Genomic DNA, 27,644 nt, shown 5'->3' with positions numbered 1-27,644 from the left:
ACCTGGGAAATGCAGAGGTGTGATTTGTACAAAAGCCATTGGACTAAAAAATTTGTAGTCTTACTTATTTTGGTGACTCCCACATTTGTTTCAGCTTTTAACATCATAAAATCCTAACAGATAAAAATCTTTGCTAGATCATAAGTAGCAATTTGGGAATGATTTATGTAACACAGCCATCACACACAGCACTGACCCTCTCTCTTTTTATGAGATCTTAGAGACACACAGGCCCAGGATAGGTCTAAATGGAGATCCTAATTAGACAAATAGAACCTGGTAATGCCTGCAATGCATCTGGAAAGAAATTGTTGAGGGGGAACTAGGACAGTTCGAGCTTTTAGAAGAAATATTTGTGACAACAAGAGGAGAGAGATCATAATCTCATATGCAAGGGGTAGATGCGAGTGGGATGTTGAGAGAATATGTGAAATGCAGCCCCTCTTTGAATAAAATACAAAAAAGTGAAAAGAAAATAAACTCAAGGCTGGGAGTTACTATAATTGACGTGTGAATGTATTGTTGGTTGTGGAGAGAATCACAAAGTCAGAATAAACTCTGTGCAGAGGGAAAAAATAAAATATAACAAAAATGACAACGTATCATAGAAATTGAAAGACTTATTTGAAGTTCAATTGTATAAAACATCCAGCTGTCAAAGATTCGATTTCTTATATTTTTGAAGTTTATTTAATTTTCATGTAGACTTTGACATGTAAGATTATAAACTGAGTAAAGGAAACATCTTTTATCCTCTTGAGAACCTGAATTCATCCTTTTCATCAGAAGGTGTTCAAGAATAAAAGCCCATGATACATTCAAATAAGAAAAGTGAAAACAACATTTTTAATGCTTGAAAAAGATGTAAGGCAACATTAGAAGTTATATGTGTGTGTCACTATCTGGTGTTTAGAAATAGCCATAGACATGGCAGTCATGGACCCTAGTGCTGTGTATAGTGAGTGGAAACATTGTTATATTCTGTTTCCCCCCCCCCCCCATTCAGAATGTTGGCCACCTCAAAACACTCATACTTAAAAATATTTCCCAATAGCTCTAATATTGCTCAATTCGAAGTTGAACTTACCACTATAACAATGCTTTAAGTTAAACTCCACATGAGGCTTGTTATTGCAGAGTTGAATAAATTATAGAATACTAAAATATTTTGTCACTTAAAAGTTTTTTTATCTTGAAATACTTCGAGACTTCCAGACTTATCACAAGTGATGAACAAAGTGCAAAGAATTCACCCAGCTTCCTTGAATGTAATCTTACATAAGGATACTACAATTATCAAAACCAGGAAATTAACCCTGACATAATACTATTAGCCAAACTAAAGATTTTACTCAAATTTCACCAATTTTCTCACTGATGTCCCTTTTCTGAAGCAGGGTCCAACCCAGGATCCCATTTTGCATTGAGTTGTCAAGTCTCCTTGATCTTTAATCTGTGACAGTTCCTCTGACTTTGTCTTTCATGATCTGGACACTTTCAATGAACGTTGGTCAGCCGTCTGGTAGAATGTGGCTAGATTCGTATTTATCTGAGGTTCTCTATTAGATTCAGATCAGACATTTGGGGCAGGAATATGAGAGAAGGGACATGCCCTTCTCATTGCCTCACACAGACAGGGCGCATAATGTGAATGGACTTCGTTGCTGGTGATGAAGATTTTGTTCACTTGGCTCAGGTGGTGTCTGCTGGATTTCTCTATCATAAAGCTACTATTTTTCTCTCCATAGTTAGCAAATACATTGCAGGGAACTACTTTGAGAAGATATAAATGTCTTGTTCTCATAATTCTTTTTCCCACTATTTTTTGCACCCACTCAACATTCTTCCCTACAGACAGTTATTAATTGTGGTGTTTGCCTGATGGTGGTTTTCATTCTCATTCTTTCTACATTTTTTAATGGGACTTCTAAGTAAAATCTATACTTTCTCTCCTGTTTATTTACTCAGTCAGTTATGTATTTATATCAGTATGGTCTCATTTTATTCTATAGGTTGCACTCTAATACTAGCATTAATTACATTGTTGCTCCAATTGGTCCGGCTTTGGCCATTGGCAGCTCTTTCAGATTGGTTTCTATGTCCCTTTAACCAGCCCTGTGGTTTTTTTTTTTTTTTTTAAAGAACTTCCTTGCTTTCTGGCACCATAGTTTTATCTAGTTTTTTTTTTTTTTTTCCCTGAAATCAGCCACTTCCCTAAGGATCCCTGGTTCCTTTTATTGGAAAATGGAATTTAGATCTGGGTGTTTATCATGAAACTTGCAATAGAAGAGAAATGCACAAAAGGTCTCTTTCTTTCACACACACATTCAAGATTTTAATGCTAAAGAACTTGAGGTATACACTTCAGTACAGACTGGATTATTTCTTTAGCTTTAGGCTTAATTTAAAATGTAGCATTTTGATTTTCTGAAATATTTACAACTCATTAGATCTTATGTCAGATTTATAAGTAAAATTTACTGGTAGAACTTTACAAGCAAGATGTTTCTCTTAAATGTGATATATCTCAACAAGACACAAATCCTTACACAAAGTTAAATTTGCTGATTTGGAACACATTTGAAACCTTCAAGACATCATGAAAAATATTTATTAAGGCACTTTGACTGGTTCACACAATAATTAATAAATACCAATTTTGTGTAAGAGTGGGGGACACAAGATTGAATATGGCATGGCCCCTATCTTCAAGTAGCTCACAAGTTGAAATCCTCTGGGGGCTTTTGTATTTTACCTGTTTCAAATAAACTTGCTTTTTCCTCCCTATAAATTTTTGTTTTGTTTTTACTGTCCATTCCTCTCATTGTTATTCTTCTGATGCACAGTTATATCTGTTTTTTCCTCCAGCCCATATACCTCAGTTTCAAAACTCTGCTTAAATTTCTCCTCCTCCAGGAAGCCCTCCCTATATTGTCCAATCTCATCTAGCTGTATCTTTTTCCAGCCCCACAAGGCTAAGGATAATTTGTCCCACAGGCATATCAATTCAACATGAGGAGACTGGAACTCATCATACTCCCCTCATCCAGCCCCTCAACCTCACCTTTCTCCAGTGTCTTCCACTTAAATGATGCTGCAATTATCCACTCAGGAGCCTAAGCCAGAAACCGGGAGGCAGCTGAGTCTCCTCTGCTTTCCCTGATCCCAGATTCAAAGGTCAAGCAGCAATCAGTTCTCCTTCCAGCTCCACGTTTTGCTTCTGCCCTCTCCTTACCACCAGGCCACTGTCTTCGGACAGGCCCTCTTTCTTTCTTATCTCATTTGCAATTTGTCTTAAATAGGTCTTCTGAAAAGCAGATCCCAAACCAAGAATTTTGGTGCATGTGGTTTATTTGGGAGGTGATCTCGCAAAGGGCTGTGGGGGAGTTGGAAAATGAGACGTGGGAAATGAGAGGAGACATCAAAAAGTGTGCTAAATGAGTGGATCACCATTGAGGATAATGGGCCCAATCCACTGGGACCTCTGAGAGAAACTCTGAGATATATGCCTCAGAATTGTCTTCATAAGGCACGAGGAAGCTGGTGTGTCTATCTACCGACCCAAGCAAGTCCTCTCCTGGGGCCAGAGCCTCAACAGAGAAACAGGAAGCCATTAGCATGTGTGGGGACAGTCTGCGGAGATATCTGGGGTTGGAAGGACAGAGGTTCTGACAGCAGCGGCTAAACCGCCAGGGCCTCCTAACTGGTTGTCCTGCCTCCAGTCTTGCTCCCTCCCATCCAACCCCACTACTGCCCTCAGGAATCCTTCTAAAATGTCCAATAAATCTTGCTATTCACCTGCTTGAAATCTGTCAAGGCTTCCCTTTGCTTTCAGAAAGAAATCCAAATGGCCTGACTTGATGGCTAAAGCTCTGCCCTGTCTCACTCCTGACCGCTCTTCCAGGTTTGTCTCCCACCGCTCCTCAGAGCTTGATCAGACCCCAGGCTCCAGGCATACTGCACTAGCTATAATTTCTCTCTTGAGCCAAACTCACGAGGTCCTTGCACACAGCAGTTCCTTTGCCTATAGGCTGCTCAAACATATTTAACAAACATTTGACTGTCTACTACATGTCAGGCACTGTACTAGATATAGCAGATCAATTAAGGAATAAATCACATTTCTTGTCTTCAAGGGGCTTACTCACCAGAAGGAAGGAAATAGACATACATACAGAAATATTTACACTTCAACTAGGCACTGTATTAGAGAAAATGAAGCCTAATGGAGACCTGATGGATGCAAAGGGGTTTATCCGATAGACACAGAAAATAGCCTGGTGTGTGATTCCTATTTCTGAATGGGGATGGTGAGGTATCTGGCAGGAAAGCTGAGGGTAAGACTGACCAGTGGTCTGAGATCTCTGCCTCCCAGGGAGCTTGGGCTTTATTCTTCAGATCAAGACATAATGAGAGGACCCCTTTTCATCCTTCTTGGATGCTTTTTGATTCACTGTGGGGTTGCCTCCTCTAAGACCTCCCTAATTCTCTTCCCCTCTTAGATATTCATCTTCTGTGCTCTTCTAGTCTCCTTGGAAACCCCTCTCTCGGTGATTATCAAGCTGGCTGGTGTTTTAAGGTGTACCTCCCCCATGGCCTGCCAGCCTTTTTGAAGGAAGGGCTGCTCCTTCTCACCTCTGTATCACAGTGCCTGGTACAACGTGGAGCCCCTTCAGTTGAGACACACTTGGACACCTAAGTGCTTTAAGGAGGAGAGAAAAAGTTGGAGGACTAAGAGATGCTGCTCTTTGGAAGTTCCTTTGAAGCCACAGGCACATGATCTATGCCCAGCTTGAGTGCAGCAAACTGTTGGAGACACTGGACTTCAGACACATGCTTCTGAGACCATAAAGGCTGTGATAATTTCCTGAGATTGGTTACTTTAGTTACAGATAACAGTGATTATGGTTTGCTAATGGATTTTACAATAGCTGTGCTCTAGAATTCTTAAACTTTCCCCCCTTTTTCCTTTCTTCTTCCCTCCCTCCCTCCTTCACTTTTTAGACAAGGGCTTTGATTTGGGGGGGGGGGGCAGTTGGGGAAAGAGATGCTCTTATGCAACACAGATACTCTTCATTTCTGCTTTGGCTAGACTCAAAGCCAAGTTCTCTATCTGACTTTCTGGAATGACCAGTAGCACTGAATGGGTAGGAGGCGGGCAGTCTGAACTGAGTCTTCTGTGCCTCCAAGAAGGTCAGCTTTTGCTAAGGGTGGTAGATGGGAAGGAACAATGAGAGTATGAAAAACTCTTTCAGAAAAAATTGTTCTCATTGTTCCTCTTCTCCTTCCAGGATGAAGGGTAAGTGAATGAGGGAAGCCATCACCCACCGGCCCTCCACCTCACCTTTTTCTGAAGGAAAACTGTTCAACTCTTCTGTTTTCTTAGAGCAGAGAAGCCAAATCCAGCTGGCTCTACAGCTTCTGGCAGGTTAAAGAGTGTGCATTTCCACATGGTTTGCAGGGTCACACCAAATTCTAAAGTGTTTTTTTTTTTTTTAAACTTCCCTGCTGCTGACTCCTCTGAACACATTGTGGGGCTCTGAGCAGAACTCCAGGTTCATCTGCCAGTGTCTGATGTCTGTGTGTCACTTTTGCGTTGAGTTCTCTCCAGGAGGTTGCCTTGTCCTTGAGTGGGGAAGCCTGCTAGTCTCCAGCTTCCTTTGAAACTTCCCAGTTTCTCTACCCATAGTCTCTGCGAATCTGCTCACTCACCCCAACCACTTTGTTTTCAAGTGCCTCGGGAATGAATTCTTCATCTTCAAACGAATGTAATTATTTGGCTTTGTGTCCACTGCATAGGTGCAGAGATAGGCAGCGTGGCTGTAGAAACGCCAGGGGAGCAGCCTTCACGATGCAAAGACCATAACGGCTCACCTCCTAATGACCTCCCTCGACAAAAATCAACAGCTCCCCACACACATCTCCTTCGCACCTCTCTCAGAAAAGGCAGTACGCAGGGTGGTCAGGAGTTCAAGTGCTCAGTGCTCTCTGTAACCTCCGAAGGTCACTTCAGCACTAGAGCTTCCTTTTCCTCCTATGTAAAATGGGAATAGAAACTGAATCTACTTCATAGGGATGTTGTAAGGATGACGAGCTATCAAATGCAAACTATTCGCACAGTTCAGCGCTAAAGGTATACCAGCTGTGCCTACTAGCAACTATTACTAGTAGTAAAGACTAGTAGGTTGCGTCTCTCTTGGGACTCAGGGAGCCTGGCCGACCACCCAGAAAGGGGTCGCTCGCCTTCCACGCCGCTTCAAGTCCCGCCGTCTAGGGGGGCCTGGGTCCCACCGCACTCGCTCAGGGCGGGTGGCCCGGCGGCCGCTCCGGCGAAAACACAGGTGCGGTCCTGGCCGCACCGAGGCCGTGGGCGCGGCGAGCGGAGCCCGGGGGGCGCCGTGGCGAGCAGAGTCCGGGGGCGCCGAGCGCGGCCCGCGGGCGGGGGGTCCGGTGGCGGCTCCAGAAGCTCGGCGGGCGGGGCCCGAGCCCTCCGGAGCGACGCCGCCTGGCACCGGACTCGCGGCCACGGCCGGGCGCGCGCCCCGACGCCGGCCCCGCCCCCGGGAGCCCCGCCCCCCGGCGCCCCGGGCTGGCCGGAGCGGGCGGCCGCGCGAGGCGACCCGCCACGCGCCTCGTCACTGGAGCCGCTCCCGGCCGGGCCCCGGCGGCTGGTCGGGGAGGCCGCCGCGGGGGAGGCGGGGGCTGCAAGGCGCGACGCCGCTGGGCCGCCCCGCCCTGGGAGGCGCCCGAGCCCTCATCAAGTGACCAATATCCCTTCCAGGAGAACACGGTCCTTCTGAGGGAAGCGGGCTCCGGCGCGCAGCCCCAGCGCCAAACCGCCGTCATCTCCTTCCTGTGCCGGGTGATTCGTCTCCTCACCCACCCGAAAAAACATAGTCCGCCCCGCGCGCCTTTGTGGGGCAGTGCTCTTCCTCACACGGTACGGCTCTCCCGGCCCATAACCTTTGTCTTTCCCACTCCAAGTGCTCCGGGCCCCACCAAGAGGATAACTCAGCCCTGAGAGGAAACCTGAAGAGGGACGCTAGAGAGAGAGCAAGGAGAAGGCAGGGAGAGGCGAGCCTGGCGGAGGAACACAGAGGGCCGTGGGGAAGTGCGCACGCGCGCCGACGGAACGAGTTCCGGTCTGGCCGGGGCCTGTCTCCTAAAAATAGCCCCGGTGTGGGGATCCGTGCGCGGATGTCCCGGCGAGTCCGGGGCTGAAGGAGGCGGCTCCGGGCGGCGCGGAGCGCGGGTGGCGGGCCCTGGCTGCGGCGTGTGTGTGCCCGCCCGCATTCGCCGGAGACCGGGTGAGGGCCGCTGGTGACAGGGCTCGGTCGGTGGGGTCCTAGGGGGCTGCGTCTCCGCGAGAGGGACCGGGTGAGGGCTGGGGGGCGCGGGGGCGGGGGGCGGCGCCGCTCGGGAGGGGCGCCCGCGGGGCCCCCGGGACGGCGGCGTGGCGCCGCGTCCCGCTGGAAGGGGCCGGGGCGGAGGCGCGCTGCGGCGAGCCGGGTGGGGTGCGGGGAGGCGGCGAGCAGTGGTCGCGTCGGGGTCGGCGCCTCCTGTGGAGGTGGGGGCGGGGTGCCCCGAGGGCGGGCCCGCGGGCTGAGGGGCGTCGCGGGCCGGCTGAGGGAGGCGCGGCGGCGCGGGATCGGCGCTCGGAGTCTCCCGGGGCGCACGTCGCGTCTGGGGCTGGGGGGCGGTGGCGGACGTCGCCTCCTTGAAAGTTGAGGGAGTTCCCTGGGGGTCCGGAGGCTCTCTGTGGGGAGACGCCCGCGGGCCCTTTTCTTAATCTTGCCGTGCGAGGCAGGGGTCTCCCCGAAGCGAGTGACCCCTGGTGCAGGGGGCGTTTTGCGTTCTTGTTAGACTCAGAAGTTCCCTCACTTCTGTTTTGGATGAAGGTTGGTCTAACGGAGCGGAACTCTGTGTGTGTGTGTGTGTGTTTGTGTGTGTGTGTGTCACTGACCGGTTCGGTACTTGGGGCCAGAAGGTGGCCTGGGCCTGGGGGCACCTGCGGGTGCGGACTCCCGACGGTGCGGGGAAACGTCGCGGGGGGAAGGGGCTGCATAGGGAACCGCTCGCTGCCCCCGGCACGTCCGTCCAAAGTAGATCCCGGCTCGCTGGGAAGGTTTTCTGTGATGGAAACTTTGTCCTTTAGTTCGATTCCGTCTGTCTTTGATCCATGAGGATCCCTTGGTAGGTGAGATAGTATAAACAAGTTTGGAAATGGTGAGCGTTTCTGAACTAGAAAAAACAAGTTGTTGTGTGCCGCGCCGCCCCCCCTCCTCCTTAAAATGTCACTGTAAAAATGTCCTCAGACCTGATGACTGATTGCTGAGATAAGAAGCGAGCATCCTGTCAGGATTCGGTAGGGATCCATGTGTGGATTGAAGAGTCATAGCACAGTTTTAACCTGCATTTTAGTTTACAGTGAGATTGTGATTCTAATAAGTGTGCTTTTAAAAAGGCCTGCTGTGGTGTGTTAAGAGTTATGTGTATTTTTAAAAAAATATTGTCAGAAAATTGTCAAGTTTTAGTGCAGTATGTTTTCCATGTGTATTTTTTTTTTTTTTTTTTTACTAAATGGAGAGAAGTTTCTCTAAAGCTGTAATTAGGTGTACATTACACAAGAGCACTTTTCCTTTAAGAATCCAGCTGTGTTGTTTTGGCAACTGCCAAGTACTCCACTTGTCAGTTTTAAAAATCTGTCTTACCTTGGCAGTACTTGTACAGTCTGTGGCAAAGGTAAACAAAATAGCTTAAAGATTTTTTTTCCCTGCAAACACAGAAATGGCATTTATTTTGGTATGAATTTAAGAAATGAGGCTAAGACAACTCTTGTTTATTATGACTTTTTATGTACATCTTTTGGTTTGTTTTTGGAGTTACAAGTCTTTACTCATGTCTTTTCCTGTGAATGGCAGCTTTTGTTTTAGGAAAAAAGTCAAAAGTGTCTTCACTTAAAGTGGATGACAATTTTAGTTAGACTTTATATCAAACAATGAACACATGTTATGTGTCTAGTTCTATATGATGATTCACTAATCGATTCTGGAATCATTTTTAATTCTCAGTGAGCAGTGTAGTAAAGTGTAAAAAGTTGTGGTAATGGTGTTGCAGTGAAAATACTGAAGAATTAAAACTAGCAATTTAAGTACTTTGTAGACACAGTCTTTAATAATTCTGTTAGAGGAGTGCTCCCAGTGAAAGTTTATTTACTAGAGCCATTGTGAGGTAGTAGTGATCTCTCTAAACACAATTATTTCATTTAATTCACAGTGTTATATATATAACTATGGTTTTATTCATCTTGGAGAAAAGATGATAAAATTATGTTTAACTCCTTAAATTACTTCCCAGGAAGTTTTTTTTTCTCCCCACTAAATTGTTTAGAGCAATGAGTGAATGAGTGGTGGAGGGTGTTCAGTAGAAGGAAGGTAGCTTTTTGGGGTTTAGAGGTAATAATTGTAATATCACTGTGTTGAATTAGAGCTTGAGAATGATCTATATTGTTAGGGTTTTTAATGCTTCCTTAATGGGAGTATGTGTGACAAAGACCTTTGTTTTGGTAAATGGAACTGGAAATAATCTTTTCAAGGTGAGGTATTTTGAATGGTGAGGCTTTATTTTTCAGGGTATTTGCATTATTGTTTTGCATTTTACTTTTAGGATGCAGTGCAGTTTAATTTTATTAATATTCAAGCAGCAGTGTCATCACACATTGGTTATCAAGAGAGAAATATTGAAGTGTTGTGAGAGTAGTTAAGTAATTATGAAAACATTTATTAGAATATGATTTTGAAGTTGAAATATTTTAATAAAAATTTTTTTTAGTAGATGTGTTTTCTGATCTGGGAGGGAGAAACCATAAATTTGTTACTGGGAAATAGCATGCTTATCAGTCAGGTTTTGGAAAGCCATCATCTTTTTTTCCTCTCCTTTTGCTGCTTTTATAAAGTCTAGCAAGAGGGATTTGTTGTAACATACAGTGATGATGGTCCTTGATTTTATGTGGGCATTTTAAATTTTATATATTCTGTCTTGTAGTCAGACCATGCATGTATCTTTTTGCTTTGAAAGATATACAGTTGGCACATGTGAATGTTACAAAGTCTAGCTGAAATTTTTCTTTTGTTAGTGATGGAGCAATGAAAAATAATGTTTTGTGCATTGAACATGTTTAGCATTGCCTTTTTTTCTAGATTAGAAAGAAAATTTCTGAATATTCTTAGTAGCTTGAGGAATGCTCTTTCAATGTGTAGTAATAAGACAACTATAAATATGGAAAATAAAGTCTATATTCTAGTTAGATAACTTCCTGCAAAAAACACTTTAACACATTGTGCTGATTTGCAAGTAAAGGAAGGCTGCTTGCCTTTGTCGTCAGATCTTGGTTCTGATCCCAGCTCTACCACTGACGAAGTTGGGAAGAAATGATACCACCTGCCCCATAGAATTGTTAAAATTAAATGAAACAATGGTGTAATAGGTCCTAGGGGTTGCTTGAGGCTTAATGTACAAAAATGTGTATTGCGTCATCTCCCTTCATCCCTTCCTTCCTATGAAGATTGTATAGCTGGTCTGCCTCTTACATGTACCTTTAGTGTTTGTTACCAAGAAAGAGTTCCTATAATGCATAAATACAGGAGAATGCTCATATATTTGTTTGGGATAAAATATCCCAACATCTTAAATTTATTGTCATGCTATACATTAAATGTGTAGTTGGTTTATCTGCATTTATTGTTGGATTCTAACTTCCATGATCTCTCTGCATATTAAAAAAATCAAAGTCAAATGTGAGTATATTTCCTACCTTTCAATGAAACATATCTCTTAGTGATTATCTGTGAGAGGCATCTTTAAAATACGGTATTTAAAATTTGAAATTAGAAAAATATTTTTATAACATACCTGGTTTAGTCACTAAGTCACATCCAACTCTTGCACCCTATGCGCTATATGTAGCCCACCAGGTTCCTCTGTCTGTGGGGTTTTCCAGGCAAGAATACTGGAGTGGGTTGCCATTTACCTCTCCAGGGGATCTTTCCCACCTAGGGATCGAACCTGGATCTCCTGCCTTGCAGGAAGATTCTTTACTGACTGAGCCACTTGGGAAGCCTGGAGTATATATATCTAAAAAATAACGTTTCTCTAGTAGGTAATTATAATTTTTTATTCTTCATTTTATTTGTTCGGTGGAACTAAATTATTTATGTATGCTTTATCTGTGTACTCTATGATAAATGGATGACTCCAATTTATTATAATTGAGAGTGTAAGCCCATTTGTTAATAAGTCTCTTGCATGGCACAGGATATGTGTTAACACAGAATTAATAAATACTACATTATATAGATGTTTGTCATTTGCTGATTTTAATAATTACTATTGGAATTGATACTTACTGAACTTAGTATTTTATTTAACGTTGAATCATCTTAGTAATCATTCGAAATCATTGGAAAAATTAGCCGGTTTATGAGGTGGACTCTCAGATATCTGAACACTGGTGTAGGACGGCAGGTCATTCACTACTTCATCAGTTTAATGATTGATGATGCTGAAAGCTAGAGGAATTGTTAACAAGGGTGCAAAAACATACTAGCTGATCTGATTTCTAATAACTATCAACCAAGGCACGTCTTTTTATGGTTGTCTTGAATCAGTACTAATTTTATTTTCCTCCTTATACAAATACACAAACTTTGATTTATGAACTTAAATTCAGCAATCAATAAAGTTACATTGTTACATGTTTTGAGAAATGTTTTGGTAGTGGGTGGTAAATTTATACTGCATGAGCCGGACCTTTTTCAGCAGCTTATTTTTGTTGCCAGCAGCATGCATGTGGAAGTTGACTTGGATTACTTTGAGGTATGATTTGTCACCCTTGGAACAAAAGGATACTCTTCATGTAACCTAGTAAGATAACTAATAACTGTTGGTTTATTAGAACAAGGTCTTTTGCATTGACTAATACTGTGTTTACTTGTCTTGTTTTTTATCCCCACCCCTAGCAATCTATCTTTTACATAAAGACTAGAATTGTATTTCTAAAATTCAGATCTAAATGTTACACTTCTTTTAATGGCATATAAAATCAGTAAAGAGGCAGTAATGTAAGAGATAAGAGGTTGATCTCTAAAATCTGACTGCCTAAGTTTTAGAATACCCACTCTAGCACTTTTTGTTCTTTGGCAAGTTCTCAATCTTCTTGAAGCTCAGTGTATAAAACAGTGATTATAATATTATCTACTTTGCAGAGTTGTTGAGAGGATTGAACGAGATGTATATTATCAAGCTTTTAGGACAGTGCTTGGTACCTAAAAATGCAATTTTTTTTTTCCTCTTACTGTTACTATCAATACTACTACTGCTGTTGCCATTATTAGTCATGGTTCATTTCATAATATATTCTATCCTATCTTTTCAGGCTCATTGTCAGCAACAGCCCTTCAGTTTCTATGACCCAGTTAAGGCCAGCTGTTTGCTCTTCCCTGAAAAGGCTAGTATTTTCATGCTGATGTCTCCCACTTCTATTTTTCTAGCCCAGAATTTTCCTGATTTTGATACCCACTTGGAAATCTAGTTGGGATTTCAAACATAATGTTAGCTATGTGACTAAAATATAGCTATTTATTCCTCTCCCCCAACCTTCTTCCTCCCTCTTATGTTCAAACCCTGATGTCTCTACTGGCCTTCCCCGTCTTAGTAAGTGGCAGTACTCAAGCCAGAAACCTGAGATAACATTTTGGGTTCCTTTCTTTTCTCTCAGATCCAGTCCATCCACACATTCTGTTGTACCTTCGGAGTTTATCTTGTGCCAGTCCACTGCTCTTAGCCTTCATTGTGAAGTGACAGTCACTTAGTCATGTCCGACTTTGCAACCCCATGGGCTATGCAGTCCATGGAATTCTCCAGACCAGAATACTGGAGTAGATAGGTGTTTTCTTCTCCAGGGGATCTTACCAACCCAGGAGTTGAACCCAGGTCTCCCACATTGCAGGTGAATTCTTTACGAGCTGAGCCACCAGGGAAGCCCTTCATTGCCACCTCTTTATTTCACAGCATTATGATCTCTTGCATGAATTACTGCAGTAGCCTCCTAACTGGGCATCTTGTTTCTTCTCCTGTTCCTTATAAGTTCTTTATTCACACTGCAACCCTAGGGACCATTTTAAGAGCCTCAATCCTGTCATTTTTCCTAAAACTCTTCCAGTGACTTCCCATTCTGATCTTTCTTGTTCTCATTGTCTTTTCCTTCATTGGAGGCCAGCCACTTGCACCTCTCAGAGTTTTTTAAACACTTTACTTCCATTTTAGGGTCTTGTGCACTCTTTGTACCACCTGCTTGAGATGCTTTTCATAAGGCTGACCTGGCCAAACTCTTTGGAACTTGGCCCAAATCTCACTTTGTCACTCAGACCATCCTGTTTAATGTTGCAGTCCAGTAGTTACTCTCTCCCACATTTTTTTTATTTCCTGTAAGAATACTTAGTATATTTGTAGGTATTTTGTTTGGTCATTGCATAAGTATGGTCTTTATCTCTGTTTCTGAATGTAGTATTTCTGTATCTTGTTAATGTTTTTGCCAGGGATTGGAATGCTCCATTGTTCACATACTTACTGAAATATTTATCCTTCAAGTTATAGCCCAAATGTTATCTTGATACTGATTTTAATCTTTTTAGACAAAGTTTACCTCCCTTGCTCTCAATGCAAACAATATTTGTAGAGTAAGATGCGTTATAAAACAGTTCAGTTCAGTTGCTCACTTAGGTCCAACTCTTTGTGACTCCATGGACTGCAGCACGCCAGGCCTCCCTGTCCATCGCCAACTCCCGAATTTACTCAAACTCATATCCATTGAGTTGGTGATACCATCCAACCATCTCATCCTCTGTTGTCCCCTTCTCCTCCTGCCTTCAATCTTTCCCAGCATCAGAGTCTTTCCAGTGAGTCAGTTCTTCTCATCAGGTGGCCAAAGTATTGGAGTTTCAGCATCAGCATCAGTCCTTCCAATAAATACTCAGCACTGATTTCCTTTGGGATGGACCGGTTGGATCTCTTTGCAGTCCAAGGGACTCTCAAGAGTCTTCTCAACACCACAGTTCAAAAGCATCAATTCTTCAGTGCTCAGCTTTCTTTATAGTCCAATTCTCACATCTATACATGACTACTGGAAAAACCATAGCCTTGACTAGACAGACCATTGTTGGCAAAGTAATGCCTGCTTTTTAATATGCTGTCTAGGTTGGCCATAACTTTTCTTCCAAGGAGCAGGTGTCTTTTAATTTCATGGCTGTGGTCACCATCTGCAGTGATTTTGGAGCTCAGAAAAATAAAGTCTGTCACTGTTTCCCCATGTATTTGCCATGAAGTGATGGGACCAGATGCCATGATCTTAGTTTTCTGAATGTTGCATTTTAAGCCAACTTTTTCACTCTTTTCTTTTGCTTTCATTGAACATTTAAAGTTTTATAATTGATGTCACTCTCTTCTGCTAGGCTGAGTTCCTATGTCAGAGATACTGCCTTGGTCTTTTAGTATGCTCAATACAAACATGTCTGTCTTGCCACATAGTGAATGCTCATAGTAAATGTTGAATTGAATCAAAGTTGTCTGAACAATTAAGATGACCAACCCAAACCAAGTTTTCCAAATGAGATTTTAAAAATGATAAAAGTGCTTTCCAGATTATAAAATACTAGTTTGTGCATTTTTTTGTACATACTGACTTGCATTCTGGGTTAAGGTTGGAATCCCAGACTATTGAGTTTTTCCTGAGATTCCATCTTGTGAGAGTTTTTGTAGCCAGCATTAGGAACCGAACCTCTGTTTGTAATGGTGAGGATCATTCTACGTTCTAAACATCTGACTTATAAATGAGATTTTGAAATGTAACTTATTTGCATGTTGGGGACTACTTTGTCAAAATGTTTATTTTGGTGATGAAGACTTTTAACAGTGTTAAGGTGACATGGATCATGAAGAAAGGGGAGAAAAGAATCTGGGAGTCAAGATTTTATTTTTTAAAAATGACTCAGTTTACCGAAAGTAACGTTTTGGTGTTGGCAGAAGGTGGTGGTTGTTGCTTTAATGTTTTGTTTTGGGAAAACTTTAGACATAAGTTATGAGTACAGTGAACTCTTACACTTGTTACCTAGATTCATCAGTTGTTAATATTTAGCATATTTGCCTATGGTTCTCTGTATTTGCAGAGTGATTTCAAAGTCTGGAAACTGATATTATTTTATTTATAATTTGAAGCTCCTTGATTACATCTTATAGAGGACACTAAAGATTCAAGTGTATTCAGTTAAAGTCAGGCGTATCTTTTGAGGCAGAACATCACAGATGCATACAAGGGATAGAAATGCTGCATTAATGTACATTGCTGACAAGGAAACCACATATTAAACATCCAACATACCATGTATTACTATGTAATAGCTGGAATCCACTCTCTAGATCTTCTTTTTTTCTACTCTACCCTCCTCCTTTTCCTGTCATAATTATTGTTATTGTTGAGCCATTTGAGAGTAGGTCTCATACATCATGATCCTTTACCCCTAAATGCTTCCCTAAGAACAAAGAGATATTCTTACATAACCACAGTATGATGGATTCAAGAAATTTAATATTGATACAATAATTTATTATACAGTTCATGTTGAAGTCTCTTCAGTAGTGCCAGTAAGATTCTTTAATAGTTTTTTTTTTCAATTCCTTTTTTATTTTAATTTAGTTGTCATATATCCTTTAACCTGAGACAGTCCTTGAAACTTTTTCCCCATGAAATCATTAGTTTTGAGGAGTACAGTCCTTTGTTTTGTAGGATGGCCGTTACTTTGGGTTTGTTGTGTGGCTTCTTGGTTGGTAGATTCAGGTTCTGCATTTTTGGCGGGAATACCACATGAGCTTTGATGTGTCTGTCCTTCAGTGCATCACTGTCAGGAGGCAACATCATGTGCGTTTGATCCCTTGTTGTTGATGTTTCCTTGGATCACTAGTTAAGGTTTGCCTACCAATTTTTTCTCCATATAAAAATTTTCATTTTCCTCCTTGTTATTATTGAATAATCTTTGGGGAGATGCTTTGAGGCTGTGTTTTTGTCTTCCCCCAAATGTTCACATAACGGTTTTAGCATTCATTGATGATTCTTGCCTCAATCAGTTATGGTACAGTGGTTCCAAAGTGGCGTTTATTTACTGTTTCTTCTACATTTGTTAGTTGGCCTTCTATTAAGTTGTAAATTACAACGTTTCCTTCTCATTTGTTTATTTAATATCAATATAAATTCAGAGATTCTTTTTTTTAATTAAGTAGGTTATTCTCTCATTACTTGTCAGTATTCAGTTTAATGCTCCAAATTAACTCAGATTTGGTCAGTGGGAGCTCCTTCAAGTTAACTCATTGATTGTTTTGACCCTCCTGGTTCATTGTCTGCTTTTTCTGCTGCTGTCCTGGAATCAACCATTTCTTCAAGGAGTCTTGGTTGCTTTCATTGGGTTATAGTATTTAGAAATCAAGAACTGGGCAGCAGGTAAGCTTGTTGACACTGGAATATCATTGTTTTGAGCCCTTTCAGTTGACCAGGCTAAGACATTTTGAGTTTATGCTGATTGCTCACGCAGTAGATTGTAATTTTTCTTTACATTCCTGAAACTCCTTGCAACAGAATCACTTCTTTTGAAACTGTTAACAATATAAGTGACTAATTTGTCCTGTAATTTTTCTGTTTAATTTTGTAATGGTTGGGTCTCATTTTCCAAAACTTATTTTAAACTTCGTGGAAATAGGAATTCTGTTTTGTATCTTTGTTTGTTCAGTGAATATGTTTCACAGTGCCTTGAGCATGATTGGTACCCATGTGTTGTTTATATTATAAATATAATAATGACTCAGTATTATTTTTATTAGTGTTATACCATAGTTCAATAATCTTGTGTTTTGTTAAAAGTTTTATGGAAACTTTTAAGTGAATTCATGATTCATTTGTTTTGTTTTTAATAATTATGCTAACCTTAAAGTAAAATGTTTTTCAGCTTTAAAATTTTAAAAACCTTATTCCTGAGACTAAAGTATGTAATTAAAGAACATCAAAATGACTAATTCTGGCATTGCTGTTTTGTAGTGTTCCTTAGCCCTTTCTGGGCTTCACTTTAATTATAAAATGAGATGATATCTAGATCCTTTTTAACCCTAGGTTATATGCTTTATATCTAATTAACATTGACTTGTTTATGAAAGTAAAATTAAGTGCTGCAAAGGATAGTGGAAAGAATATTGTGTTCCTGAGCCAGAAGTCATTGGGTTCTAATTCTTTGTAAGCATTGTGTTACTTTGGTAATTTATTTCATAGTTTGGTTTTCATTATCTTATTCAGTCCACAGGGCTAAGGTGATGAGGAATAAGAATGAACACTTTGCTGTGTGCTTGATGTGTGGAGTGTTGCAGGAACACATAGAAGGTACAGTTCACCCAGTTTCAGGGAGATACAACCAGTCCATCCTTAAGGAAGTCAGTCCTAAATATTCATTAGAAGGACTGATGCTGAAACTGAAGCTCCAATACTTTGGCCACCTGATGCAAAGAACTGACTCCTTAGAAAAGACCCTGATGCTGGGAAAGATTGAAGGCAGGAGGAGAAAGGGACGACGGAGGATGAGATGGTTGGATGGCATCACCGACTGGTTGGATATGAGTTTGAGCAAGCTCTGGGAGTTGGTGATGGCCAGGGAGGCCTGGCGTGCTGCGGTCCATGGGGTCACAAAGCATTAGACATGACTGAGCAACTAAACTGAGGAAAATTTATTCCAGTGACTTCTTCAACTTAGGTTGAAGTCTAAAGGGTGAATAGGACTTAGCTTTGTGAAGAGAATGGGTAGAGTTTGCCAGACCTGTAATAAAGACAGGAGATACGCTTAGGGAGCTTAGATTGCTTGGAGAAACTCAAAGAGTACCCTATGGATGAATCAGGCAGTGCCAGAGAGATGACACTGGAGAGGTAAGTAGGGACCAGATTTGAAGAGCCCTTTAAGCTGTGCTAAGGAATTTGTATTGTATTTTAGGGAAAATCTCAGCATCTTAAACCTGGAAGGAAATTAAAAGGTAATATTGATTGCTCTGTGTCATCCATCGTCTTTGGAGAGAGTTAAAATTGGTAGGCAGGAGGAGTAATTGAGGAGGATATTACAAAAAACTAGTTAAAAGGGCTAGGGTGGCCTGGACTATGGTAGTGGAATGAGGATTGAAGAAATAGTTGGATTTGAGAAGATACATAGTAGGGGGCTTGTGGAAGGTGAAAGAGAAAGAGTTAAGGATGATGATTAGATTTATGGCTTGGGCAGTTGACAGAATGAAGGAGTTTACTGAAATAGGAAGCACAAAGGAGGATTAGGCTCTGGAGGAAGATGATGAATTTACTTGTGATAGAGTGCTTAGGTGGATTAAGAGGGTATAGTCAGAGTGTGGGATGAATAATTTACTCTTAGAAGTGGAACAGTTGCTGTTAATGACAAGGTCTAAGGAGTTGGCCATGGAATGGGTATTTGAAGAGGAGTGGAAGTGAAGATATGTAATGGGCAGGGAAAGAGGAGGAATTGTCTATTTAAAAAAGCCTAAGTGTGTGCTTGCCCTAAGGCAGAGTAACTCTGTTTTAATTATCTCAAGATTTTCAGTGTTTGATCTTGGAAAATAAAAGTGAAATCTTTCAAATACTGTGTTCTCAATTGTTGTTGTTTGTCAGTTGTTAAGTTGTGTCCAACTCTTTTTGACCCCATGGACTGCAGCATGCCAGGCTTTCCTGTCCTTCACCGTCTCCCTGAGTTTGCGCAAACTCATGTCTATTGAGCCAGTGATGCCATCCAGCCATTTTATCTCCTGTCTCCCCCTTCTTCTCCTGCCTTCAGTCTTTCCCAGCGTCAGGGTCTTGCCCAGTGAGTTGACTCTTTGCATCAGGTGGCCAAAGTATTGGAGCTTTCAGCTTCCTCATCAGTCCTTCCAATGAATATTCAGGGTTGATTTCTTTTCGAATTGACTAGTTTGATCTCCTTGGTGTCCAAGGGACTCTCAAGAGCCTTCTCCAGCACCACAGTTCAAAAGCATCAGTTCTTTGGCACACAGCCTTCTTTATGGTTCAGCTCTCACAATCTGTACATGGCTACTGGAAAGACCATAGCTTTGACTATATGAACTTCTGTTGGCAAAGTGATGTCTCTGCTTTTTAGTACACTGTTTAGGTTTGTTATAGCTTTTTTTCCAAGGAGCAAGCATCTTTTAATTTCGTGGTTGCAGTTAAGATTTTCTTAAGTTAAACAAGCAAAAAAAGAAAAAAGCCCACAAGAAATAAACACATTTTTCTTAACAAAGCAGGAGGCTGTTTAATTGCTCCAGGCTCATCTTGTATTTTACCTTTCCCAATCCTGGAATCACCTTTTTTTCTGAAGAGCCTTGGCTCCTTTTGTTGGAGGATGGCATTTAGAAACCAAGATCTGGGTGCTGGGTGTGCTAATTGCCCCTGAGGTATCATTGTTTCTATGCCTGCTCAGCAGAGCTAAGAAATATGTTTGTGTATGCTAACCCATACATTCACATCTACAGTCGTTTCCACTAAAACGTAGCATGTGTGTTCCTAAAAATCTCTGAGCTGTGCAGAATTGTGTAGTAAAAAGATCATGGGGTTTGTGACATCAATGGAGCTAGGAGAACATACTCAGAAACTTTGTGACACAGTAAAGAGAAAGGCTTCCCCTGTGGCTCAGTGGTAAAGAATCTGCCTGCAGTGCAGGAGGTGTGGGTTCAATCCCTGGTTCGTGAAGATCCCTTGAAGGAGGCAATGGCAACCTGCTCAAGTATTCGTGCCTGGAAAATCCCATGGACAGAGGAGCCTGGCAGGCTACAGTCCTTGGGATCGCAGAGTCGGACATACTAAAGCAACTGAAGACACACACACAGGAACCTGATAAACCTATCTAATAGCAGCCGTGGTTTTAACTGTGGTTAAATACAGTTTTAACTGTATTAAATGGTTTGAGTAATCGTAAACAGTAAAATGCCTTTTTAGTATGGGAAAGGCATGGAGTTTGCTACTATAGATGAATTTTGGAAGGGTTGTGGCTTGTGAGGTATTATGAAGTCATAGATAGTTACCTGAAATCAGATGAAACAACACCAGATGTGGATGGATGTGGCTCATAACAGATGCTGTTATATTATGGACTGTGGTAGATCATTTTCATTTGAGTCAATTCTCCCTTGGGTGCCTTGCAATTTATTCTTCATTTCTGTAACTTCTTTTTCTAATTCTTTTTAAAATTCAATCACTTTTAACTTGTTTTTACTTTTTCATTGCTGTCTGAGTCAAAGTGGTTTTCATATCCTCAAATGCTTATTTGAATATATCAATTATTAATATAATAACAGTTCTTAGTATACTAGGGATACTATATTAACAGAATATATTTAATTCTGTTTGGAATACTGACTTACAGATTTCTTTCTGCTTTGAGGTTGTTTTTAGTAGGGTTTTTCCCTCACATGATATGTCAAATTCTGTTCCCTGATTTTCTGGATTGCTCTTTTCTTTTGTTCATTTTTATGGTAGTGGGGGTTTTTACGGTATTCCTAGTTTAATGGTGCCCTCTTCTGTCAGTATAGAATAGTCCTGTTACTTCAATAGTTTTTATTTGTCTCTTTTAATGGTTGAAGAGAAGGATTGTGAGACTTCCAATTCTGTGATTCTTTTTGGTCTAGCAAGGCCTTAAAATTTCCCCTTTTTCTTTTTCCTTTTACCATCTAGTCACTAAAGGACGCTCCTCCTTTTTTCTGTCTTCTCCCAGAGCGTTGTGCTTCAAGGTTGTGCAACTTTACATGCTGGATCTCACTTTGAATGATACCTATTCGTTTAAATCACCAGAAGTTTGAACTTCCTTGCCTATATTTTGTGGTCTGATCTGCCCATTTCTCCAGTATTTTCCCAGATTTAGAGTGGGTTTAATATTTTTGGGGGTCTTTGCAAATGCCACCAAGGCCTATTTGCTGACACCAAGCCTTGTGGTTTAGTTGGGGTGGAGTAACAGTCTTAGAGGTCAAGCATTGAGATTTGGTGGTTTTTCTGTTTCTAATCATAGTTGTTTTGTTGTTGTTGTTTTTGGTCTTTAGGCTGTGCTGAAGGCTTGGCTTTGAGTAGAATTTCCTTTTCCTCGTTTTTTCATATGGTTTGTGTTGTGCTTAGTCGCTCAGTTGTGTCCAACTCGTTGCGACCCCATGGTCTGCAGCCCACTAGGTTTCTCTGTCTGTGGGGATTCTCCAGGCAAGAATACTGGAGTGGGTTGCCATGCCTTCCTCCAGGGGATCTTCCCAACCCAGGGATTGAGCTCAGGTCTCCCGCATTGCAGGTGAATTCTTTACCATCTGAGCCACCAGAGAATAGGGGGAATATTTTTAGTTACTTAGATAATGCTACCACCAGCATCCTCACCTAAGTGTCTACTTTTGGGGGAGGGAGAGCAGGAATCTATTACTTACGCTATGGGTGCTACAAAGCTTTTGGTTATGAAAAGAAGTAAGTAAGTCAGCTTCCATTGCTGAGTTGCAGACTTTAGAAAGTACCTTGTAGGAAAATAAGCTAGTTTAAATACTCTTACTTCATTCTGCTGGCATACAAATGCAGATTCTAGGTTATTGCACCAGTCTTAAGTACTTTTTTCTGTCAAGTTATTAATTCAAAGATTTATTTCTATAATGTATATTAGAAACACCTTGGTTTTATTATAATATGAATGAGTTATAGGCCTATATTCAACCTAAGACTTGGTACTTCTTTATTCTAGTGACAGTATAATATAATACTTTTCTGGAAAAGATAATTTCTAAACTTGGAAATTGATCTGATAGATGTTGTCTTCTTTGAAAGTTAAACTACTTGTATCTCTTCTCATTGTTTTTCTACTCCTTTTCAGCCTTCTCAGTTTTATGATTTGAACTGTTGTCCTTTGATTGCAATAAACTGTAGGTATTGTGTTATTTCTTGCTTGTACACTTTTATTGTGTTTAATAGGTTAGCACTATCTGTTTATTGTAGCTAGTGTTAACTGGTTCTCTATCTTATATACTTTGTATCTCTGCCTTTTTAACATGAGAAATTTAACCTAAAGTTGAAAGTTATTTATGCTTGGTTTCTAGAATTTAGTTGCTTAAAATATTTTTTACATTTAAACATTTCTTTCCCTAGAATTAACAAGTTTTTGGTCAGTGTTTTATGTTGTTGGACGAGAAATTGACATGTTCTACTAGTCATCATACATTTATTTTTAAAAATATAGGCCAGAATTAAAAGGCGTGTTGACTTTAAACATCAGTAATCTTTCATAATATAAATCAAACCTTTTGTTATTAATGATGTGTTTTTGGAATTTTCCTCCTGCCTTTTTCATGGTGTTTAAAGGCAGTCAGTACTTATGCCCAGCTGTCTGTCTTTTGTACTTCATATATGAACTTTCATTTCTTTTTTCATAGCATCCATAAGTCATAAGTAATGACTTGACAGGCATTTTATAGAATTTCTTATCATTGCCCTACCCCTTTTTTTCCTGGTAAATACGGTAGCCTGGAAGCAATGTCCATGGCTCTGGTCCCTTGCGCCTTCCTTTTGCATTTTTTGTTTTCCATTGTCACTACTTTTAACTATTGTTTCTCATTGTTGATGCGGAAACATAAGCACATGTAAGATATAGCTTTTTGCTTCTAGTTGGTGATTGTGTAGAAAGGGTAAAACCCTATTTATTACTGTGCTACATTAATTACCATGTGATGTGTAAATCTTAGACACAGTGTATAGATTAGGGAGTTAAGGGAAGGAAAAGTTTAGAAGTGACCAGCGGATGCTTCATGGGAGAATTGATGTTTGAACTCGATGTCAAGTTTATTGTCAGAAATGTAGAAAATATATTCCACAAAAGATATTCCACATGTATTGAACCCAGTTTGGCTCAGAAGTTCAGTTCAGTTGCTCAGTCCTGTTCAGCTCTTTGTGACCCCATGGACTGCAGCACGCCAGGCTTCCCTGTCCATCACCAACTCCCGGAGCTTGCTCAGACTCATGTCTATAGAGTCGGTGATGCCGTCCAACCATCTCATCTTCTGTCAGCCTCTTCTCCTCCTGCCTTCAGTCTTTCCCAGCATCAGGGTCTTATCCAGTGGGTCAGTTCTTCATATCAGGTGCCCAAAGTATTGGAGTTTCATCTTCAGTATCAGTCCTTCCAATAAATATTCAGGACTGATTTCCTTTAGGATTGACTGGTTGGATCTCCGTGCAGTCCAAGGGACTCTCAAGAGTCTTCTCCAACACCACAGTTCAAAAGCATCAATTCTTTGGTGCTCAGCCTTCTTTATAGTCCACCTCTCACATCCATACATGACTACTGGAAAACCCTTAGCTTTGACTAGATGGACCTTTGTTGGCAAAATGATGTCTCTGCTTTTTAATATGCTGTCTCAGTTGGCCATAACTTTTTTCCCAAGGAGCAAGAGTCTTTTAATTTCATGGCTGCACTCACCATCTGCAGATTTTGGAGCCCAAATAAATAAAGTCTGTTGCTGTTTCCAGTGTTGCCCCGTTTTTTTGCCATGAAGTGATGAACTGGATGCCAAGAACTTTGTTTTTTGAATGTTGTTTTAAGCCAACCTTTTCACTATCTTCTTTCACTTTCATCAAGAGGCTCCTTAGTTCTTCGCTTTCTGCCATAAGGGTAGTGTCATCTGCATATCTGAGGTTATTGATATTTCTCCCGACAATCTTGATTCCAGCTTGTGCTTCATCCAGCCCAGCATTTCTCACGATGTACTCTGCATGTAAGTCAAATAAGCAAGGTGACAATATACAGTCTTGACGTACTCCTTTCCAAATTTGGAACCAGTCTGTTGTTCCATGTTTGGTTCTAACTGTTGCTTCTTGACCTGCATACAGGTTTCTCAGGAGGCAGGTCAGGTGGTCTTGGTATTTCCATCTCTTGAAGAATTTTCCACAGTTTGTTGTGATCCACAAGTCAAAGGCTTTGACACAGTCAATAAAACAGAAGTAGATGTTTTTCTGGAACTCTCTTTTTGACGAGCCAACAGATTTTGGCAGTTTGATCTCTGGTTCCTCTGCCTTTTCTAAATCCAGCTTGAACATCTGGAAGTTCATGGTTCATGTACAATTGAAGCCTGGCTTGGAGAATTTTGAGCATTAGTTTCCTGGCATGTGGATGAGTGCAGTTGTGTGGTATATTGAACATTTTTTTGCATTGCCTTTCTTTGGGATTGGAATGAAAACTGATCTTTTCCAGTCCTGTGGCCACTGCTGAGTTTTCCAAATTTGTTGATAAATTGAGTGCAGCACTTTCACAGCAGCATCTTTTAGGATTTGAAATAGCTCAACTGGAATTTCATCACTTCCGCTAGCTTTGTTCATAGTGATGCTTCCTAAGGTCCACTTGACTTCACATTCCAGGATGCCTGGCTTTAGGTGAGTGATCACACCATTGTGGTTATCCGGGTCAGAAAGATCTTTTTTGTATAGTTCTTCTGTGTACTCTTCCTTGTGGCTTAGCTGATAAAGAATCAGCCCGCAATGCAGAAGACCTGGGTTCGATCCCTTTGTTAGGAAAATCCCCTGGAGAAGGGAACAGCTACCCACTCCAGTATTCTGGCCTGGAGAATTGCATGGACTGTATAGTCTGTGGGATCGCAAAGAGTTGGACACTACTGAGCGACTTTCGCTTTTGCATTCTGTGTACTCTTGCCACCCCTTCTTAATATCTTCAGCTTCTGTTAGGTCCATACCATTTCTGTCCGTTATTGTGCCCATCTTTGTATGAAATGTTCCCTTGGTATCTCTAATTTTCTTAAAAAGATCTCTAGTCTTTCCCATTCTATTGTTTTGCTCTATTTCTTTGCACTGATCATTGAGGAAGCCTTTCTTATCTCTCCTTGCTATTCTTTGGAACTCTGCATTCAGATGGATATATCTTTCCTTTTCTGCTTTGTCTTTCACTTCTCTTCTTTTCTCGGCTATTTATAAGGCCTCTTCAGACAACTATTTTGCCTTTTTGCATTTCTTTTTTGGGGCTGGTCTTGATCACTGCCTCCTCTACAGTGTCATGAACCTCGATCCATAGGTCTTCAGTCACTCTATCAGATCTAATCCCTTGAATCTATATTTCACTTTCCCTTTCATTATATTTCATTATACACTTTCAGTGTACAATCATAAGGGATTTGATTTAGGTCATACCTGAGTGGTCTAGTGGTTTTCCTTACTTTCTTCAATTTAAGTCTGAATTTGGCAATATTGAGTTGGTGATCTGAGCCACAGTCAGCTCCCCATCTTGTTTTTGCTGACTTTATAGAGCTTTTCCATCTTTGGCTGCAAAGAATATAATCAGTATGATTTCAGTATTGACTATCCGGTGATGTCCATGTGTAGAGTCTTCTGTTGTGTTGTTGGAAGAGGGTGTTTGCTTTGACCAGTGTATTCTCTTGGCAAAACTCAGTTAGCCTTTGCCCTGCTTCATTCTGTACTCCAACCCCAGATTTTCCTGTTACTCCAGGTATCTCTTCACTTCCTACTTTTGCATTCCAGTCCCCTATGATGAAAAGGACATCTTTTTTTGGTGTTACTTCTAGAAGGTCTTGTAGATCTTCATAGAACTGTTCAACTGGAGCTTCTTCAGCATTAGTGGTTGGGGCATAGACTTGGATTACTGTTACATTGAATGGTTTGCCTTGGAGAGATCATTTTGTCGTTTGGCTCAGAAGTAGAAAACAGGGAAGAGAGCATGAGACCAGATTGCACAGCACCTTGGATGTTGAGCAGTTTCATCTTGGTTCTTCAGCTAGGTAAGAGCTGTTGAAGTCTTTTAAACTTGGAATTGACCTAGAGGGCCTTCTTTAATATTAATATACTTACATAACAAGATAGGGAAGGTGATATGTCTAATAAAGCTTGGTTCCTTAAAGAATAATGCTTAACAACACTTGTTTAAAAAGGACAGTGCTAGCCTCATTCTTTGATTATTTGAAATAAATTCATGGGAATATATGCCTTTCAAGTAGAAGACATGTATAAAGATAGATATTCTTTTCTCCTTCTTCTCTATATCTCACTTCTTGATCTTCTTTCCATGTCACGCCAAATGCCATGTTCTCCATAAAGAACTGATTCCTTCCGATTAGGAGGCTTTTCTTTTGAAATCCTCCATTAAACTTTGTATCTGTCATATTGTACCATGTTTGATGTTATAATAAAGGCAGTAGATGTATACATACTGCATTGAAGGTTTTATGCTTGTGTCTTATTCTTGCATTTTCATGTTGATTTTTAGTGAATATATAGTGGTCTGTTAAATTTCTGTCTTTAAAATGACCCTAGATTTTACCCTCGGATTTGGGCTGAACTAAGGTTTTTGACTGAACTGCTGCTGCTGGCCTGGATCAGTAATTCCGAACATTTTTTTTCTGCTAGGAGACATAGTAGATGAAATTTTGACACATGCACTTCCCTGGATCTGCTTAGCAGGGAAGTAAAATGTTACAGTGGTTTATAATTGCCACAGCTATCCTAGGATATGTTGTCAAGTAGTAGATGCTGTACAGTTCTTAGGGCAGTAGCTGTGCTACCTAGAAAAGTTACACCAGAATGCAAGCAGAGGTAATACTATTGGGATAATCTAAAGGCCCCCACCTCTCTATTTTAAGGCTCAAAGCAGCCCTTTAGCAATATCAAATTATTTGCAATAAAAATCCCAACTTATAGTATTCATCTTTGAGAATAACTTTAGGGTGGTTTGGGTTTTTTCTTTTCCATTAGTGCACATATTTTTGTTGTTACTATTGGTTTTAAATAGATTGAACCCTCTTTTGATGTGGATTAGACTGGTAGTCTGGATTTTACGCCTGGATTCTATTTCATTTCTTAAGTTTTAGAGCTTGTCTTCCTAAAAAGACCTCTGAGGCATCTTCCAATTCAAACTGTAGGAAATAAAGTGTTCAAATTTTTTCTAGATTGTGGCGAATATCCTTATTAATATGGATGTCTGTTTGACACACTTTGGCAACTTACCAGACTGTTGAACCAAAGTTATGTATATTTGGCCATTCATTATGTTAAGTGCCTAGTGTGAAATTTTAAAGTGTGTTTATTTTTGAACTTTTTTTGTGGACAAAATATACTTTTTGTTATTGGGGTTTGAGTGGTTGAGGACTGTAAAAAATGATAAATTCCAGTAACTATATGCCTGACAAGGAATACTAGGAGTGTTAGCCCTTAAGGTTGGGTTGAAGCATAGAACAGATGGAACTTCAGCATTTGAGATGTAACATCCTCCACTTGGTGAAATATAGCAGTATCAGAACATGTAATAAATGTTAACATTAAATATTAATATGAATGCTGTCAGTATGGTTGCTGATTATAGATTTGAGGGTGATCAATTATTTGGAGTTTAAATTGGACCTAGTAATTTATGTAAAATGCTTAGTCATTTGTGGCTTAACTTCAGATATGTGTATCACTATGGGGAAGATGTAAGATATCATAATGAAGCAAGATTATAGAAAATAAAATGTAAAGATACTGTTTTATAACAGTAGAAATGAAC

The 27,644-nt window shown here is 40.7% G+C and overlaps 1 protein-coding gene across 17 annotated transcripts in view; it reads left to right on the top strand.

Moving 5' to 3' along the window:
- The first annotated feature begins 6,660 nt into the window (after positions 1-6,660).
- The window catches only part of MEF2A (myocyte enhancer factor 2A), a 204,637-nt gene continuing 183,653 nt past the window's right edge, over positions 6,661-27,644 (top strand). For 4 of the 17 annotated variants that reach the window (XM_043922294.1, XM_043922296.1, XM_043922292.1 and 1 more), the window contains exon 1: positions 7,121-7,307. The gene's annotated coding sequence lies outside the window, so the exon portion shown is untranslated. Of the gene's footprint in view, positions 6,941-7,092; positions 7,308-7,685; positions 7,899-27,644 lie in introns of those variants that run through there. The other 13 variants (XM_043922288.1, XM_043922291.1, XM_043922302.1 and 10 more) reach the window with 10 other exon arrangements.

This window comes from Cervus elaphus, chromosome 13 (assembly GCF_910594005.1).
Source record: "Cervus elaphus chromosome 13, mCerEla1.1, whole genome shotgun sequence".
Lineage (NCBI taxonomy): Eukaryota > Metazoa > Chordata > Mammalia > Artiodactyla > Cervidae > Cervus > Cervus elaphus.
The sequence above is the reverse complement of the archived record's forward strand: the minus strand, read 5'-3'. Positions and strand labels throughout refer to the sequence as shown.